Source organism: Lepidochelys olivacea, assembly GCF_965140295.1.
Source record: "Lepidochelys olivacea isolate rLepOli2 genome assembly, chromosome: 2".
Classification (NCBI taxonomy): Eukaryota; Metazoa; Chordata; order Testudines; family Cheloniidae; genus Lepidochelys; species Lepidochelys olivacea.
Window position 1 is genome coordinate 270,115,101 of NC_140412.1, and position 6,000 is coordinate 270,121,100.

The following is a 6,000-nucleotide window of genomic DNA, read 5'->3' on the forward strand; positions in this document are numbered from 1 at the left end:
TAAAGAAAGCCACACAAAGATTATATGAACAGTATGCAACAGATCTAACCATTTAGACATGACAAATCCTGCATTTTGGCAGGGGGTTACGCTAGATGACCCTTGCGGTCCCTTCTAACCCTATGAGTTTGCAAATATGTGCCATTTTAAGTGAGTAAATAAATACAGGACTGTACCCAGGAAGATGTATGTGTGTGAGAAACAAAGAAAAATGCACAACCAGATTCATCAGAGATCTATACAATATTTGTGTGTGTATCTATCTATATAAAAACCTTTTGATGCTCTGACAAAAGTAGCGATCAGAAATCTTGGGCTGTGATATTTTTCTCTGATGACACATTGTAACCATTAACGATTAATAATAATCATATCTCTATATGTATTATTATTTTGGTAGCATGTGAAGGCTCCAGTTGAACCCCATCATTCTGAGTAGTGTTCAGACACAGAAAAGACATACTCCCTGCCCACAAGGGCTTACAGTATAAAGACACAAACAGAAATGAAGACTAGGGGATGGGATAAAACATACAAACAAAAGAATCTGGTGAAGAATTGGGATGTACTAAAAATGTGCCAGATTTCCCCATACAGAAAACATACAAACTGCAACATGTGGGAGGCATACGGTGCATCCTTTTAGGGAGGCAACATCAGTTTGTCACTATAATTTTGCAGATATTTCTAAACTATTTTATTGACAGAAAAAGAAAAAAACCCAGGTGAATCCTAGTAGTTTTAGCAGAACAGCAGCATCCTGGAAGGACAATGTAAAAACTGGAGGGATCTGTGAAGCCGAAGTCTGCATTCAGAGAGCTAAAGCCAAATTTTCAGAAGCAGAGGGGAGAATTCCATGTGCAAATAAACAGCGGCAGTTACGCAGGAATTACTGAGATTAGACATTAACCACATACACTAGATACCGAACCAAGGGTCTGTGCTCTCTGGGGTAAACTGGATCTACACACTGTGGCAATCATCTCTTTGTTTTTGTACAGCACCCAACGCAATTCAGTTGCCCACTCAGAATCATAGAATCATAGAATATCAGGGTTGGAAGGGACCTCAGGAAGTCATGTAGTCCAACCCCCTGCTCAAAGCTGGACCAATCCTCTGCTAAATCATCCCAGCCAGGGCTTTGTCAAGCCTGACCTTAAAAACTTCAAAGGAAGGAGATTCCAGCACCTCCCTAGTGAAAAAGTTTTTCCTAATATCCAACCTAAACCTCCTCCACTGCAACTTGAGACCATTGCTCCTCGTTCTGTCATCTGGTACCACTGAGAACAGTCTAGATCCATCCTCTTTGGAACCCCCTTTCAGGTAATTGAAAGCAGCTATCAAATCCCCCCTCATTCTTATCTTCTGCAGACTAAACAAGCCCAGTTCCCACTAATTCTTCCCAGTTTGTGAGCAGCAGGTCAAGAAGAGCTCTGCCCCTAGTTGGTTCCTCCAGCACTTGCACCAGGAAATTGTCCCCTACACTTTCCAAAAACTTCCTGGATTGTCTGTGAACTGCTGTATTGCTCTCCCAGCAGATATCAGGGTGATTGAAGTATCCCATGAGAACCAGGGGCTGCGATCTAGTAACTTCCGTGAGTTGCTGGAAGAAAGCCTCGTCCACCTCATCCCCCTGGTTTGGTGGTCTATAGCAGACTCCCATCACGACATCACCCTTGTTGCTCACACTTCTAAACTTAATCCAGAGACTCTCAGGTTTTTCTGCTGTTTCATACCGGAGCTCTGAGCAGTCATACTGCTCCCTTACATACAGTGCTACTCCCCCACCTTTTCTGCCCTGCCTGTCCTTCCTGAACAGTTTATAACCATCCATGACAGTACTCCAGTCATGTGAGTTATCCCACCAAGTCTCTGTTATTCCACTCACATCATACTTCCTTGACTGTGCCAGGACTTCCAATTCTCCCTGCTTGTTTCCCAGGCTTCTTGCATTTGTGTCTAGGCACTTGAGATAACTTGCTGTTTGTCCTGCTTTCTTATTATGGGGCAGGAGCCCTCCCCTCTCAGGCTCTCCTGCTCGTGCTTCCTCCCGGTATCCCGTGTCCCCACTTACCTCAGGGCTTTAGTCTCATTCCCCCAGTGAACCTAGTTTAAAGCCCTCCTCACTAGGTTAGCCAGCCTGCTTGCGAAGATGCTCTTCCCTCTCTTTGTTAGGTGGAGCCCGTCTCTGCCTAGCACTACTCCTTCTTGGAATACCATCCCATGGTCAAAGACACCACCTGCGTAGCCATTCGTTGACTTCCACGATTCGATGGTCTCTACCCAGGCCTTTTCCTTCCACGGGGAGGATGGATGAGAACACCACTTGCACCTCAAACTCCTTTATCCTTCTTCCCAGAGCCACGTAGTCTGCAGTGATCCGCTCAGGGTCATTCTTGGCAGTATCATTGGTGCCCACGTGGAGAAGCAGGAAGGGGTAGCGATCTGAGGGCTTGATGAGTCTCAGCAGTCTCTCTGTCACATCGTGAATCTTAGCTCCTGGCAAACAGCAGACTTCTCAGTTTTCCCAGTCAGGGCGGCACATAGATGACTCAGTCCCCCTGAGGAGAGAGTCCCCGACCACCACCACCCACCTCCTCCTCTTGGGAGCGGTGGTCGTGGAACCCCCATCCCTAGGACAGTGGATCTCATGCCTTCCAATCGGTGGAGTCTCCTTCTGCTCCCTTCCCTCAGACGTATCATCTAGTCCACTCTCCGCATTAGTACCTGTGGAGAGAACATGAAAACGGTTACTTACCTGTATCTGCATTGCTGGTACATGGATGCTCCCCTTTCTTCTTCTGGAGGTCACATGCTGCCAAATTTCTTCACCGTCCTCCTGTCCCCGCTGCGCAGCCTGCTCTGAATCTTCAGAACATTGTATCTGTAGAAGCATATCCTGATGTCTGTCCAGGAAATCTTCAGTTTCTCTTATGCAACGCAGGGTCGATACCTGTTGCTCCAGACCTTGAACCTTCTCTTCCAATATGGAGACCAGCTTGCACTTTGTACAGACAAAGTCGCTTCTGTCCTGTGGAAGAAAGACAAACATGGCACATCCAGTGCAGGTCGCAACAGCTGAACACTCCCCATCCATATTACCTTCCTTCTACGAGCTTCCTCGGGAGTTGTAGTAACTACTCAGAGAAGCCGGCAAGATGTCAGCCTCAGTGGGCTCTCCCCAGGCAAACTCCCAGGCAAACTCCCTATGTTAGCCTCTCTGCTGTTCACCGCTCAGCTGGTACCATGTTTTATAACAGTCTGGGCCACTCAAGGCTCACCTGGAACAAAGCACTCCGAGTTCACACTGTTCAAACAACCAAGCAAGCAAGCAACACACGGTCAAACTGTCAAACTGTCCCCACAACAGACACTTGCTTCATTAGATCCTGAATTTGTGGCTTCTTAGGAGATGATGCAAAAGCAGGCTCCATTCTCTTGGCGTTTTTAAAGGGAATATTGATTAATGAGAGTGTAACAGGGGCAGGGCTTGGATGGCCAGCCAGTCATCTGGTTTGATTGCCTGGCTCTCAGCTAGGGTTGCCAACTCCCTTGAAGCGGACGCCATTTTGTGGCGATAGTGTCTGGTCCGGGACAGCTGGCAACCCTCCTCTCAGCCTCCCTGCCCCATAACAGCTGAGTGGCCTCAGTCTTTAAGGCTGAGAGATGGGTAGGGGGACTCAATCCCTTCCTCTCCACTAAGTCTCAGCCCAGGGCCATGTGCATGTCAGCCCTTGAACAGGGGGTTGGTGTCCCTCCCAGCAGGGAGTCAGAATCCGCTGCCTTGGGCTACTTCCTACCAGTCTGTTAGTCCATTCACATTGGGGCAGAGCCCCCTAGTCCAATATACCAGGCAGTTTGTTACCTGCAAGATTCCCCCGGGGGTCAGACAGCACCTTGCTGCGTTCCCAGGCTCCTCCGGGCTGGGCAGCTGCAAGCTGGTGAGGGCAAGCCCCACAATGTCTCTGGGGCTCACTCAGTTAGTAATCTGCAGTGCTGGGGATTCCTCCACAGTTGCCCTTTGTCAGGAAACCAGTGCTTGCCTGCAGGGCTGTGCTCTGTGCCTTCAGAAAGGGACCTCCCACCATCTATGCCACTTTATGTCAGCTGAGAGCTTCCCCCCACCAGGGAAGTGTTACCAGATTTGCCCATTACTTTGGGGTACACTGATTTATGAGGGTTTCTCTTCGGGGGGGAGGGGTTCTGTAATTCTATCAATGTACTGCTTGTGTCACTTGTGTTTTCATATGGAGTTCTACTTCTCCCTTCTGCAAGTCCCCTCCCAATGGAGCTTCCTGCAGGACCGAGATTCCCCAGGACTGGGTTCCTCCAGCCCCAGAACCAGATGAACACACACACACACACACACTAATAAAGCGAGTCTGAGTGGACCGGGTCAGTCAGCACTCTCAAGCTGACCCCTTATATGTCCCTGGGCTCAGTGGGCTGGGTCAAGCAGCACTTTCAAGCTGCCACCCTCGTATTTCACAGGTTCATCACGTCCCTATCCCCACTTTCATGTTACAGTTGTTCTGGTCGTAACCCACTCGATGAGCAAACTCCACAGGATTTTGGGGCACTACGGGGATCTTTATCTTAGGTAAAAGAAGTGTTGCTGCAGAGTAAATGGGGAAGCCAAAAACACAAGAGAGTAAAGTTCGGGTGGGGCGGGGCGGAGTGGGGCAGGGGGGAAGCAACCAGCTTAACCATAAACGTTATTTATTGAATAATAGTGATAACCACACATGGAGAGCCTAAATAAACATGACAGTTACATTATTAAAGATTACAGAAGTCATATATAGAAAACTATACCTGATCAAACAAGTCAGGGTTAAAAGTTATACCTGAGGTAGAAAAGAAAACAGAGAGAGAGAGAGAGAGCTGGGGTCTCACCACTCCATGAAGCTTGAACTTGTGCTTCCCGGTGATGGTGGTAGCTCGGGGTCCTGAGTGCTGGAGACAGGCAGAGCCCCTAGCACGATCAATCAGGAGAAGATGAAGTCCCAGTGGGACTAATGCAGAGTTTGGATCCAGGCATCAGAACATGTACTTGAGCATGGGTAGGGGTTTTTTGTAGGGCAACAACAGTGGTTCCAGGGAGAACACTAGATTTGTTTATGGGTAAACTGATGACTCAAGGGTTTTCTTTAGGCTAGACAATAGGAACTGATCATTCCTGGGTATGTGTTGCGGTTCAAATACAAGACAGCACAAAGCTTTAAGCAAGCAAACAGGCTGGTCTGCCAACGGACTGGTGCTGTCAGCTTTCCACCCTCTCCTTTATTCTTTCTCTCCCCCCGCGCATTACATTCTCCAACAGATAAAAGGAATACACTGGCTTTGTTTAACATTCTTATTTACCAGTTTCTATCTACCGCATTCCTTGCTCTCGGGCCTTGAGCCCAGTCCTGGGAGGCTTCCCACGGTTCATGTCATCTGGGTGAGATTCCAAGGTTCATGCCCTTGAGAGGAGCTGTGTGTGCACAGCTCCTACACAACACTCCGGGTGTGCCCTGAATGTTGCCAAGTGCATGAGCCTTGTATGAATCCTACAGGTACGGGTGGTGTTCCTTCAAGGGAGCTCACAATGCAATTAGGCAGCTTCAGTATTTTGGATATCAGTCAAGGATTCACTACTAGAATTGGTCTGATAACTGCTGAGCTGGGTGTGTGCAAGCGTGGGTTCATTGACATCTGGAGAAGAGATCCCCCATGATGCATTGCTTCCCTGCTTTTCTGGTCCCAGAGTTCAGAGTGGTTCTTGCCTTGGAATCTCTGTTCTCCATTCTGTATGCTAATGGAGATGCCTCCCTGTCCCATTTTTGATGCAGATGAGGCTTGGGGAGTTGCCTTAATCCTGTCACCCTTGTCAGGAGGGGTGTCATAAATAGGGGTTTAGGTTTGTCTCCCACGGCCTTTTCGTTGCTTTCTGTAAGTCTTTCTTCTGATTGGTTTTGGTTCAAGCAGAGCCTGGGGTGTGGGGGTGTCCTTCATGAG